Source organism: Apus apus, chromosome 2, assembly GCF_020740795.1.
Source record: "Apus apus isolate bApuApu2 chromosome 2, bApuApu2.pri.cur, whole genome shotgun sequence".
Lineage (NCBI taxonomy): Eukaryota > Metazoa > Chordata > Aves > Apodiformes > Apodidae > Apus > Apus apus.
Window position 1 is genome coordinate 131,268,000 of NC_067283.1, and position 13,799 is coordinate 131,281,798.

Genomic DNA, 13,799 nt, shown 5'->3' on the forward strand with positions numbered 1-13,799 from the left:
TTCTCTGAAACGCTGTGGTTATAAATACCAATACCAGGGAAGTGCTATAGTTGATTTAGCTGCCACCAGTCGCCTTTTCTAGGGATGTGAGGATGCATCCCGGCAGTGAGGGACTCGGCTGAGGCTGGGCCCACTGAGGTGTGAGACAGTGGTCACCCTGAAAGCCACTCTGAACAGGAGGCAGATCTACACATTATCAAATCTGCTGCTCAATGAGAAGACTCTCCCCTAGTGTCACTGAGCTCTCTGAGGATATACAGACTTAATTTCCTTCTGCTAGACAGTCCACTTGGGCACCATCTGGAAGTCTCCAGCAAAGAGGGAAAATAGCCTTCCCTGGTGAGTTGTTCAGCTTACATTGAGATAAGACAGATGTTTGTCCCGTGTGCCATGTCCATCTGTTGTTAGAGATTGCCAGGCTGCAGTAATGTCAGGTGATAAGTAGGTACTTGGTACACAGGAAGACTTCAGTCCTGACTGCCAAGTGCCACCTGGCATCCCCCTGCTGTGGGTACCCAGACCCACGTGGAAGGTGTGCGGGTGTCTTTGGAAGAAATGGGCAATGAATTGTAATTGGAAAAACTGATCAGATTAGATTGTGGTCTGAGAGTTCACCAGCTAGTCGTCTTCCTTCTTTAAAAATACTTTCCAAAAGGTGAAATATTACTTGCATCGTATTGAAAATTTTCTGTGGGAACTGTTTTTCACCACAAAATTTTGAATCTTGGAAATCAAACCATTCTACAAAAACAGACTGATGTACTTGAGAGCCTGTGAGAAAAAATTAAAATGTTCAATTGAATGGAGGCTGAGTTATTTCTGTAATATTTAAATTATTTGATTTTATTTTAATAACTGTAAGATGGAATTAGTAAAATATGGTAATATTGTGATGGCAAAACACAGGGTTGTCATAGATTATTTAATGTTTAAGGAAAAAAAGTTTTTATTTTGAGGCAATTTTTGAAATAACTGTTCATTTTTTCTCATTTGGGGCAAAATTGCATTTTTGAACATGGTTCTTTCCTGAAGAAACAAATTCCGAATTTGAGCGAGCTCTGATGTTACCATGCAAGGGATAATGTGCTACAAGGCAGCTGGTTGTGGTATCCTGGCTGTCTGCATGATGCAAGAAATGCAGTCGTGCCATATCAAACTGCTCTCTCCTTGGAAAATGTGTTTGGAAGATGGGTTTTTTTGAATAAATTAGATTGAGCTTTCAGTTTCCAGTTAACTTAAAAGGAATTAGCTCAAGATCATTTAGAGCTTTTTTTCATGAGGATTTTTAAGGGCTTTTTTGTGCCCCCAAACCCCTCATCTTGCTGAGGTACTGTGAGGCTGACACTGGCAGCTCAAAAGATCCTTGATATTACTAGTCAGGGGACACCTTCAGCACATCTTCAGTCCAACATTTTGCTATCACATGCCCCATTTTCATCAAGTGCAGAGCCATAGGTTTTCTTTTGGAGTCCTAATGCAGGAACTGGCATTTGAAACCAGTTTTCTTTATCATTTTTCTTGTCTGGGGAAAGAAAAAATCTTGTATCTTGTTAAAGCTGCCAACTAGGCAGCACTGAGTTTCACCAGTGCCTAGACCATCCTGCTGCAATTACAGCAAATTGTCTGTGTGGGACCTTCTTCTCCAATGGACTGCTGTTCTGTGCCTCAGAAGCAGACTGAAAACCTTATCATTGCTCCCAGGGGCCTGCAAGGAAGGCTATGTCAAAACTCAGCCTGACAGCTCAAGCCTGCACATACAGCTGAGAATTATTATTATTAAGTATCCCAGCATGCTGACTTGTTCTTGGAAGTAGGATTGTCATCTAAATAGGTGTGCATTCAGGATTAAAAATAAAATGCATTCCTGCAGCCCCTATGACTTTTCAGAGTCCTTTAAACCCTATAGTCACCTGAGCTGCTAAACAGTCTAAATAGCAGAAAATAGGTGACAGTTAAGTCATCTGCCTCTGTTTTTTGGTATTTTGAGTCCATGTGTTTAAGGCAGCCAAAGTTCTACAAGACTTCCCAATACAAACATTGCAGCTTAACGTGTACCTGTTAGCATTACCCAACTAGTAACAACAGAGGTATCAAAAGGTGTGCTGGACAACAAGGCTATGCACTCAGTTGGTAACAAACCTCCTTTGGATGTTACTCAGGCTGTACAGAGAAGAATATAAACATCAGATAGTGCCAGGTTGAAGAAAACTTAGTGGCAGTGAGACCTTGCCACTTTCTTCCTGGTCTTCCTCTGGACACCAATGCCCTATGATATCCACTGCTGTGTGGTTTTCCTTCTATGAAAACCCTGCTTTGTCCAATTGTAGGATACTCTGCCCTGAGCAGCCCTGCTTGTGACTGAACTACCCACAGGATACGTCACTACTTAAATTCAGTGCCACAGCACAAGCCACCGTGCAAAAGACATCACCATGTTTTTCTACACTTGGCTTCGTTGCCCCTTTGACCAGCAAGTTCCAGCACACCCTGCATATGCCTTACTGAGGTACTGTTTATGCTGCCAAGGCACCTCAGGGGGTCCTAGCAGTAAAGGCTGAATGATAAAGTCTGGTGATCCAACCACTTGCCTCCATGGAAAATGTCTTTAGTAAGAGCAGGTAAACTGAAAACATACTGCTAGAGAGGTCTGAAAATGGCACAGACAAATGAACCAACTATATCCCTGAGAACAACCTTACAGAAGGTTTCTCAAGGTGTCTTCATCTGTGTCACAGTATTGAATCACACTTATAACAGCCTGGAGAGCTGGGTGCAGAGAAACCTAATGAAGTTCAACAAGGGCAAGTGTAGAGTACTCCATCTGGGGAAGAACAACCCCATGTACCAGTGCAAGTTAAGGCGTGACATGCTGGAGAGCAGCTCTGAGGAAACAGACCTGGGAGTCATGATGGACAACAGGGTGACCATGAGCCAACAATGTGCCCTCGCAGCCAAGAGGGCCAATGGCATCTTGGGGTGCATTAAGAAGAGTGTGGCCAGCCGGTTGAGGGAGGTTGCCCTCCTCTTCTACTCTGCCCTAGTGAGGCCTCATCTGGAGTACTGTGTGCAGTTCTGGGCTCCCCAGTTCAAGAAGGACAAGAAACTCCTGGAGAGCATCCAACAAAGGGCCACTAAGATGATTAAAAGAATGGAGCATCTACCATATAAGGAAAGGTTGTGAGAGCTGGGTCTGTTTAGCTTAGAGAAAAGGAGGCTGAGGGGGGATCTCATTAATGCTAATAAATATCTAAAGGCGGGTGTCGGGAGGATGGGACCAGACTCTTTGCAGTGGTGTCCAGTGATAGAACAAGGGACAGTGGTCACAAACTGGTACACAGGAGGTTTAACCTAAACATAAGAAAATACTTCTTTACTCTAAAGGTAACAGAGCACTGGAACAGGCTGCCCAGAGAGGTTGTGGAGTCTCCTTCACTGGAGACATTCAAAACCCGCCTGAACACGTTCCTGCGTGATGTACTCTAGGTGACGCTGCTCTGGCAGTGGGGTTGGACTAGATGATCTCCAGAGATGCCTTCCAACCCCTCTGATCCTGTGATTCTGTGATTCTATGTAACTCTCTATCCTGCCCAAAAGTTGGGTTGTTTCATATAAACTTCTGTACTAGATAAATGTAGGCTGAACAGGACAACACATAATTTACTAACAAGGGTTACATCAAATAGAGGTACAAAATTAAGAGGTCACATCATATTTTCTTCTGCTTTTTTTATCCATTTCTCATACTCACTGTGACCTTTTGAGAAATGCTCAAGTTTTATTTTTCTTCATTTTGAAAACTGATCATTCTCACTGGTTATCTTATTTGTTTTTCCTAGATAAAAGAAAGAAGAAATTAGTTTAGTATGAGAAAAACCAGCAAATGTTGAAGCTCATTGTCAAGTGCAAAAGTATTTTTGTACCAACACTATAGGCAACTACAACTCTTTGTTAATCTTGCCTCTCTAATAAGTGCCAAAAATATTGCATGGAGTCTATTTGTGTTCTACAGACATTTTTCAGGTAAACTAGTAAATTTATGTGTTGCATTTAAGAACAAATAACCTTTTTGCTGTGTATTGTTTTTATTTTCATAGTGATGCTTAGAGACTGCAATCCTTAAACCATTGTGATATGAGCTGTTCAAAGACACAGAGGAATGCCCTGAGCATTTAAAAGAAAAAAAAGGAAAAGAAAAAACTATTCAGGCATAATATTGATTATGCAAATTAATGTCATATCTCACTGGTAACATAAGAAGTTAAACAGGTTTTTTCTCAAGTCCAGTTATGTTTGCTAAACCAAGTTTCTTTCTAATGGCTGAAGGAAGAGTTCTGAAAAGCCTGGAATCATTTGTCTCACACATGGTCCAGCTCCATGCCCCATCATGGCCTGAACACAGTTTTCAGATGCTATGCAAAGAGCATAATAATTTAAGTAAACAGAAATTAAAGTCATATGTCTAAAATATTGGATATTAAAATCTTACCAGAGAATGGCTGAAAACAATTGAAAAGCCCATCTACTGCTGGTTTTGATACTGAATAAGACAGTGAAAGAGAACAATACGAATCTTCTTTAACAAGTTTGTAGAATTGTTGTCGGTTCAAATCCTTTTTGAAGGACCTGGCAATGGTCTATAGCTAACTGTTAAAATATCTGAATTTCTAGAGATGTCAGATATTGAATATGGCCATTCTGGGAAAGAGAAGGTAAACTGCAACTCAAGCTTTCTGAGATTGCTTTCTGTGCCTTTGTATTAATGTCTCTTTTCCTGTGTTGATGAAATACATTAAATTCTCCTCTGCTATTTGGCAAGTATATTGAATAAAAAAATAGAAGGAAAAGGGCTTGTTCTTCCATTTTCCCAGATCTGCTACATTAGAAAGAGGCACAGGAAGATAATAGAATACGTGGTTTATTTTCAAAAACTGATACAAAGAGGTGCATAGGAGCAGACTATATGATGTACACAAAATCCTCTTATTATGTTCATTTAGAGAGGTATCCTGTGCTGCAAGATTAAAACTATGACAAGATAAAATTATATACTGTACACAGTCTGAAAAATGTCATAACATTATTTTGTATTGTATGAAATGCAGAATATAATAATTAGCACCAGTCATAAAAATAACTAACTATAAATTTGCATGTGGTTTCAGGCAAGGTAATGCAACATAATCTAATGTATCTATGATCCAGTATCCAGGATGATATTTGAGAGTATATTTTGACAGTTCAACAAGTCTTTTGAAAATGCTTCTCACTTTTGCCCTTTGTGCCATACCACAACCTGGTGCAGACTTCTGACTCAAAATAGGATTGTAACTTGGCACTGTGTGATAACTTTTTGAACTGTTAGTATGCTGGGATTTTTTTTTTTCCTTTTAGTGTAGGTGTCTGTTGTGCATTACATATGGAAAAATATACAAGTACCAGGAAAATGGGAATGTCATGCAGTTCCACATTTGTCTGTGCTCGGGAAAGGGCTGATTTCTCTCCATACAGCAGGAATTAAATAGTAGGTCTACAGAGCACAGGAATGAAATACGAATCTCTTATGTGCATAATAATTTTGTCTCTAGTCCCATCGAGACTGCTCATCCCGTTCTGGCTATGTGGTAAGTCACCCTCCCACTGGCAAAACACAGACAAAGAACATTATGTTACTCAGTGATGACTTCGGAGGTTGACAGCAGCTAATGCTGCAGAGCTCGGTTGCTCCTTCCAACCCACTCCTACCCGCCAGAGCAGCGGGAAGGGTCATGCTTGCTGCGCTGACAGCCTCTGTTTGTCGCCACCTTCTGTTCCCAAAAGTGACAGGTAGCATTTGGCCAGTGACTCGACAAATCTATTTTTGGTAATCTTTTATCCCTTATATTCTATTCCTGTCTCTGCAAAGCACTCATGCAAATGTATGTATGGAGGCTGCTGTTACAAAGCTGCAATTTACTGGATTGCATCAATTTTACAACAGTAGATTGTGACAGACAGCAATTATCGTGGTAAAGATGTCTTCATTTACACAAAGGGAGACCTCTTCTGTTATTCCCAACTGGAAAAGCACTTCTTGTAACGCTTATTCTTGTTATCATCTTTTCCTGACTGCACATCTGTCATTTCTTTTACAGTCTTGGTGCTATTTCTAGTTAATCTTATTTTTAGAATAACAGAGGAATTTTCAGTCTCAGTTAAGAAGCAGTTCACATTGGAAACTGTAATCTTGATCGGCAGGAAAATTGTTTATGGGTTTTCAATTATTTTCCAGCCCAGCTCTGTATCAGTGTATTACCATAACTGCTAAGCACTTTCTTGGTCAACTTGAAGACATTAGCTGCATTAAAAATTCTTAATTTAATACATTCATCTCCTCCTAATCACATATACTCAAGATTCCTTCCTTTATTATTTGTCACCGGTTCAAACTCAATAAATACCTGTATCTAGATCCCTTTCTTCCTTAAAATCATTCCATTTGTTTCCTAATGTCAGTCAAATCATATCATAGAATGGTTTGGGTTGAAAGGGATCATAAAGATAATCTATTTACTTTTTAATAACCTTTTCATTCTTTTTTTCTACTTTTTTTTTTTTCCTATTATTGGGTGGAGGAATACTAGAGAGATAATCAGGTACTTCTAAATTTGTAGACACTTCTAATGGTTGGCATCATATACAATTTTCATTTGATCTCTGATTCTTAGTTCTGTGGGCAGAGCTCTAAGAGAAACAACCAGGAAAAAGTTGTCCTACACTTTTATTTGAGCATTTTTTTCCATGTTGGTTGTCGAGTTACTTTTTAGTCAGAAACACCTCTGAATCTTTGGCCATGAAACTAGGCAATGTTACATTTAGTCAATTCCTAGATGAGATACATCCAAGAAAAACAGGTTAAGTTAACTTCAGGTGCCTCAGTAGATGGTATCCTTTGCTCTGAAGAAGAACAGAGCTGCTGTGCCCTCCTGGTATCAGGTGGAGACTAAATTTAAAGAAGGAATCTTAAAATTGAACTCAAGGTTATGACAGTTTTTGATCATGAGCTATCCTATGACACGAATCAGAAGAATAGCAGCACCTTGATCAAACTCCGGTCTGGATAATGAATCATCTGACTTGAATTCCCTTTGCCATTTCAGTCTCAATGGGCAGCCTTCTTCACCTTCAACCAGAACTTGTTTCATGCAACATGATCATTAAAGCATTGCTTCATTTCAGGAGTGGATGGAGTAATGACCATAAAGAAGTTCAAGATTTGGCCAGAAGAATAAACAAGTGTAACAAGGCTTGTTACTCCACTATTTTTACAGCAGCATCAATCTCTATTCAGATAAGCAGCAGTTTTGCTGGTGATCTAGTAGAGTCATGACAATATTGCAGATGATACTGCAAAGACTCTTCCACATAGATATGGAGCATGTGGCTTGATGTGGCACAGTGCTCCTTTTTAAACTTTGCTGCATTTGTTAACATAATGCTCAAACATGATCAAGACTAGTTAATTTTAACTGGCAGTCTTTGAATCACCAGCACTTTGGAAGTAAACTTTTGAAATCAGACAGGAGGAGTGAAAATGCTGGTGATGGTCTGTCGCCAAGATAAGCTTTGCTACTAGGAGCTGCCAAAAGAGATGCTGCTGTGGAAGAAATGTGCAAAATGAAATTCTTAAAAAGCATTGGGTGCCTCGAGCTTGGCTCCACTGTGGCTCAGGGTTCTGCAAGACTTCTGTGAGTCAGGAAACCTCCACATAGCAGGATGGGAAAGAAAAGAGGTTGAAGGGGGATGAGTTTACTGTAGATACTCAGAAATTAAACTGCTGGCATGTTTGCATCTAAATATTCGCTGCACCTGCAGAACCTCTTTAATTGATTCTTTTCTTAAAGAAATAATTTAATTTTACAGATATGTAGTCATATTATGTATCTCTCAGCATGTGATGCAAGGGTGGCAAGAGCTAGTCTAATCACAGCCACCAATAAAGAGGACATTGTAATTAACTGCAAAACATAGTAGCAGTGAGAAACCAGAAAAATTAGAAGCCTGGAGTGCCTGCAGCTACTAGAAAGCTGAATTTCCCACTATAGGAATAAAAATAACAGCAATATTTTATTAATTTTTTGTGTGTCTATCTAGATCTTATCATTACAGATTGAAAATGGAAAAGTGGAAACAAATAATTCTCCCATTGCTGGAAAAGATGTGAGAAGCATGCCAATAGTACATGATCGTCAGCAGAAGCATAATTTACAGCTTTTTGATACAAAACCAAATATTCTCCTGGGAAAGGTCAAAACAGAGCCAGGAGCTACTTATATCTATCAATTGACCAATCTTAGGATTGTTGGGGAAAGATGCAGGATGTATAACAAGGAGAAAGAATGCAAAATTATGCAATTAAGGTAACAACTAAATAGAACAAAATCCTTTTACCAGTACTACACACAAGTTTTAAGATTCATACAACTGAAAAAGATGCAATGAAATTAGTGTATTTAATGTCACTGCAGCATCTTTATAAGTAGTTCTCCTAATGAAGAGCTAAGAAAGATGGAGACTTTGCACATGTTACTCAGCACATAATGAATGAAACATGGTTCCTGTGATCTTTTCAACTGGGAAAAAAACCAAGAAACTTAGTTGCTCTGACGTATCTCTGCAAAAGTTATTTTGGTGCCTGTCAGCTTTGGGAAACAATTACTTAATTTTCTTGTGATCTCGCTGTTAGGATGCTCACCTAAATAATAATAATTTGCTCTCTCCCTGCCAAGCTGGAAGACCTTGCATCATGCTCCTGTATACTATATATACTGTGCATATAGCAGTATGGACAGCTTCCACTCCCCTTATTTCCTGCAGGCAGCTATTACAATTCCAGCTCTGCTTTCCTTCCACAACCCTCCCCCTCCCCCCGCCCCCTAAGATGACCTGGTATACCATTTGAAGTCTGTAGCATGCTTTCTATTGCAGATCACACAACCCTCCACACACACACAAACTTCTGTGTGAAATTAATAATATCTGTATTTTCGGATATGTTCTCAGCACCTACAATGATAAGGCAAGGCATCATCTCTGGGCATGTTACTAGAAAAGAAGACAGACTAAGAACAAAGGCAATTCTCCAGCATATTTTTGAGAGTATGCTACTTAAAGTTGAGGAGCTTCGGAGTTTAAAGACACTAATTTAGGATTTCCAAGGCAATAGAAAATCCAGTTCTGCCACAGATTCAAGCCCTAAAAGCACCTTTCCTTCTCCAAAAAAACCCCAAACCAAACCTGGAAGGAATAATGTAATTTGTTTTTGTATTGCTTTCATTGGAAAGTGATGGGAAAGTATGGGAAAGAGTTTTTATGAAATGTTTAATAAGATGAATGGAATTAAGCCTCAGCTTTGTTTATGTAGTGCTTTGTTTTTGAGGAAACTGATGGATTTTCTTTTTTGCCCTGCACGATACACAGCAAAGGTATAGAGAGCTCTGGCAGGTGCTTATTAATAAGTTTTGTAAATCTAGAGATAAATCTTCATGATACAGTTTGAGATAAGGATTGAAAGACAGCTGATGCTAAGTACCAACACCAGTTGGAAACATTTGAAGTCATGCTTTTGCAGTTACAGCCCCACAGTTATCACATACAGCTTTATGAGGCCTTTGGCCTATTATCTTCATTTACCAAGAGCTGTATCCTCCCATATGATCTGCACTTTTTCAAATAATTAAATTGTGCTCATTGTTTAATCATTTGTTGTCTTATTCCATCTCATCCCTCTCCACAATTCAGCTATAAATCATTCCATGGAGAGGGTGTTGACTCCAACACCCTGCAAGAGCAAACAAAACTCTGTTTCCAAACTCATCAACTACTTAATCAGCTCTTTGTAAATGTTGGCTGCAGTGCAGTAGTTTTCTATGGAGTGTGTGCAGCAACGTCTCTGCGTGTCAGAATATTTGGGCCTCGCTTTGCGATTGCACTACAGAGTTTTGGAGTTGCTCCATCTGTTTTGTTAACCTCTTTTAACCATTTCCTTACCCCACTAATCATGTTTTTACACTTCAGATCCTTAACCTGGTTTTGTTGTCCACGTGCACAATTTCTTGATTCTCTCTGGCTTCTCAGCTTATCCCAATTTTGTCCTGCAGCATTCCTTCTTGTCAGACCTATCTTTGATAGGGATGAGTGATTGCCTGTCTCTTTCTCTGACTAGCTCTAGTCCCACTGTTTACCCCCTATTTTAAAATTCATAGAATAATAGAGTAGTTTGGGTCAGAAGCAACCTTTAAATGCCATCTAGTCCACCCCCTCTGCAATAAGCAGGGACATCTTCAACTAGACCAGGTTGCTCAGAGACCTGTCCAACTTGACCTCAAATGTTTCCAGGGATGGGGCATCTGCCACCTCTCTGGGCATCCTCTTCTAGTGTTTCACCACCCTCAAAATAAAAAATTTCTTCCTTATATCCAGTCTGAATCTACCCTCTTTTAGTTTAAAACCATTACCCCTTGTCCTATTGCAACAGGCTCTGCTAAACAATCTGTCCCCAGATTCCCCTCCCTTTGTCAAACAAACCTCCTCTGATTCCCTCTTCCATTTTCTGTACCAGCTGTACCTTCCTTTCTCTTGTCACAGCCATGGTCTCTCTCTCCAGCCATCACCTTCCTAGGCCAGTGTTCCTTTCACAGCTCTCAGTCACAGATTCTCCCTTCCCTTTGCTATGTCTGGGTCTCTAGACTCCTTTTATAAATATTCTGCCTGTCTTTTCACAGAATCACAGAATTGTTCTGGTTGGAAAAAACCTTTAAGATCATCAACTCCAACCTGACCTAGTTCTACTGTATCCAGTGCTAAACTATGTCCCTAAGGGCATGTCTTTTAAACACCTCAAGGGATGGATGCCATCTGTCCTTAGGGCTCTTAAATTAGGCAGATTCCTTGCTTCCCTTCCTGGTTACCCAGCAGACGAGAACACTAAGAGGTGGGCTCCAGTACTCAGACTTGTGGAGTCTATTGGCAGCCCAGTGTCAGGATTAGAGAATGGGTCTCACTTGGTGCCTCAGCCCTCGCCAGCCTGTGGTCCACCAACCTGCAGGACCAGTCATACCCACCTAGAACAGCACCAGGACTGCTGATGCAATATTGCAGGCTGACAAGCAACATGGCAAAAAATGAATCTGAGAGTAAACATTTTCTGGTAAATGTACTATCTGTCATGTCCATTCTAAGGGTGTTTGTGACACCACAGCTAATTAAGGATCTGTTTTGGATCTGTTTTTTCTCATTTTTGTGCTCAAATATTAAATTAGTAGGGCAAGAAATTACTCCTAGCTATGAGTTCTTTACACAGCATTGTAGCTGAAGGTCCTACTTACAGATCTAAATGTGTGGGCTTCTGTACACTAGGCAAGATTTGAAACTACTTGCAGACCATTCAGGATTATCATCTAGCTGGTTTACTCTTGAACCCCCCTATGATCTCCCATTGCTGGTGAGCATGCATGCGTGTGTAGGTTCCCTTCTCAACAACATTTGCAGTTTGTCTGACATGGACAAATACATTTGGTTGAGTTGTGACAATGATGGAGAGAATTAATCAGTGATCTGTGTGCTGGACAGCAGTGGTCTGGACTAAGCTGTATTTTATTGATATAAGAAATTATATTGCATGAATCACAGTACAAATCTATTTGACTTGCAGTCTAGGTCCAAGTAAAATGCAATTTTAGCTGGAATGCCTACTACTGAATGCTACTTTGAGAGTCTTGGAGATTAAAGAAATTGCCAAATTGTACTTTTCAGCAGTTTAAGGAGTACCTAGGGACCCTCTTTTCTTCTTTTGCATTAATGAGATCTGGGAAGATTAGCTGGCAAAAAAATGTCTGCTTACATGCAACACTTGCTTTAATTGTTTTATAACAATAACGTGAGCTATAGTTGGCAACTCCACAATCTAGAAAGTAAATAAAGATCACAGTGAAAATGACAGCTGCTGCAAGGGGTTTAGCAGAGCGTGGATTATTGGCCAAGATTCTTGCGAACACTAAACCAGCAAAACCTGGTGACATTCAGTGCTAACCCTGGGAAACCTAACTGACAGTCTCTGCTGAATGCATGAGTAACTGTACTGAAAATCCCAAGTGTCCAATTTTAATTTTATTCTTTTTCTACTGAAAAGCAGTGTGAAGAGCTAGAGCTGGGCTTTTTTTTTTTTTTTTGCTTATTGTTTCTGAGCACTTAGGATGCATTCAAGTCACATCTTGTCAAACATAGGTCACACAGTCATATATTCAAGAAAACTGCTTAAAAATCCAGCATGTGGGTTCTAATGAAATCTGTAGAGGGAAAATTGTGCTACCATTAACATACATTTCTCAATAGCAGTCTTCAGAGAAATCAAGGACATCTCCAGATAACAGCCACATTTTCTCTGCATCCCAGCATTTGCAAGATAGCTGTGAACAATGAGTGACCCTGAATCTCTTTGCATTAACAGAGACGTGAGATTGTTTTTACACCTTCTAGTGATACAAATAGAAAAGGTAAATACATTGAGTTTTGTGAGTTTCAGAATATCAAATTCCAAAATAAACCCCACAATTTTGTTTACTAATAAGTGTGAATCATTACCGATTTTATTAACTGATTTTATTTGCATTAGGTCCCAAGGCTTGTCAGATTTGTGCTGAAAAACTTAATAGAAAGCAGTTTCACAGCTGAGGAATCTCAGCTTAAGATGTCCTGCTATGAAAATCTGTTAGCAGTGTTTTCAACAAACACAAACTAAGAACAGGAAAGGTCAAGTAGTCCACTTACAGATATAATTGAATTTTCAGACAACTATATATAACTATACCACACTAGGATACTTTAGGTGCCAAACTGAATGTGTCATATTTATCAGTCTTTGTGTTCTGTGGAGCTTTCATTACAAGGTCATGCATACATTAGGAAATTTTTTTCCTGGACATTAAGAAAAATTTTCTCTCTGAAAGGGTTGTCAGACATTGGAACAGGCTGCCCAGAGAGGTGATTGAGTCACCATCCCTGGATGTGTTTAAAAGTCGTATAGAAGTAGTGCTTGGGGATATGGTTTAGGGGTGAACATAGTAGAGTAGGGTTAAAGGTTGGAGTTGATGATCTTAAAGGACTTTTCTAACCTAAATGATTCTATGATTCTATATTTCTTAATTCATGTAGAATAATTGCAAATCTTACTACCAGCCAATTTTACGGCACAGAGTAAAGGAAATTTTAGCTACTTTTGCTTCAGTATCTGGGATCAAGTGACCCAGATTGACTGGTTATGTAGCACATAAATGAGAAAACTCTTAACAAAATCTCAGCAAAACAACAGTGCCACTTTTTAAAAGAGTTTTGTGTAAGGCTACAACTGGTCTATAGTTCACTTTAATGCTCAGCAAGAAACACCTTGGAGATAATGGAGGGAAATGAGATAAATGCTCACCTAAAAGTAGTAAGACAGCTTCTTTGCTTGAGTATAATTTTGTATAATTTAGCTGGAGTAAGATTTGGATATTCTTTGCTGCTGTAATGAAAACTGTCTGCTAGGCAGCCTTCACTTACTACTTTTGCAATCAAAGAAATGAAAACAAGATTTTTAGTCTGACAGAAACACCAGGGGTCCTGCCCCAACTTATAAAATACCAACAAACAACCTTCCTGATTTTCATCATGCTTAGTAAACACTAGAAAACTGCTGGGAGAAAGTACTAGAAGGGATGTCAAAGTGTAATACTTTAAATAGCCCTGGATGCTTTCTTCCTTCAGAAAATAAATACAAAACTAAG